At 69.5% G+C, this 819-nt stretch overlaps 1 protein-coding gene across 1 annotated transcript in view; it reads left to right on the forward strand.

Moving 5' to 3' along the window:
- Positions 1-819, forward strand: part of H696_02201 (hypothetical protein) — a gene marked incomplete at both ends in the record, with an annotated part of 5653 nt that overhangs the window by 2831 nt on the left and 2003 nt on the right. The gene's annotated exons all lie outside the window — the stretch shown is intronic.

The following is an 819-nucleotide window of genomic DNA, read 5'->3' on the forward strand; positions in this document are numbered from 1 at the left end:
CCCTGGTAATGCCGCCGGCCGGCTCGCACATGCCCCGGACGCCAGCTCACCGCAGGCGTACGAGCGCCCGCGGCCCTCGCGCCGACGTTTGCCCCCCCCCCCCCCCCCCCCCCCCCCCCGGGCTCCCTGCGTTCCCCCCCCCCCGCCAATCGGGCGGTGGGGGGGGGGGCCGTTAGAGCACACGCTCTTCCTCATCTGAGAGCAATGCTGCCGCTTTCTCGCTCTCCCTTCACCGACCGGAGCACACAGGGCATCGGGAGCCCCGCCGGCGGCAGCTCCTCACACTGCACGGTGCCGGAGCGGGCCCGAGGACGGCGCGCAAAAACGAGAGTTCTCCCTCTGCTGCCCAGGGGGACCCAAGTCAGTTAGCTTTTCCCCGGCCCCCCCCCCACCCCTCTCCCAGAGCTGATGCCCCGGGCGGGAGCCCCCGCCGCTGGGCGGGGCGCTGGCCAGGCACCTCGGGGTTCTGGATATGTTCTGCGATCGCAAAAGGGGCGATTGTGCCCCTCATTCTTCCGTCGGGGATCCAGATTCGCAGACCTTCGCGCCTTTGGCGCGCGCGTCCAGGGGCACACCACGGACACACGGACACACGGACACACAGACACACATGCACGCACACGCACCCACCCACTTCACACATTCACCTCCGGCGGGATCTCGACCTGGCTCACGTCTCGAACGCGACTACCATCCGCCGCACTTTTTGTCGCGCCCCGATACTCGATCCGCGGTCCAGACCCGGCATCCCAGCCCCCCCCCCCTCTCTCTCCCTCCGCCCCCCCCTCTCTTTGTCTCGCTACCAATCGACACAGTTCT

The sequence above is a fragment of the Fonticula alba genome (assembly GCF_000388065.1).
Source record: "Fonticula alba strain ATCC 38817 unplaced genomic scaffold supercont2.3, whole genome shotgun sequence".
Classification (NCBI taxonomy): Eukaryota; order Rotosphaerida; family Fonticulaceae; genus Fonticula; species Fonticula alba.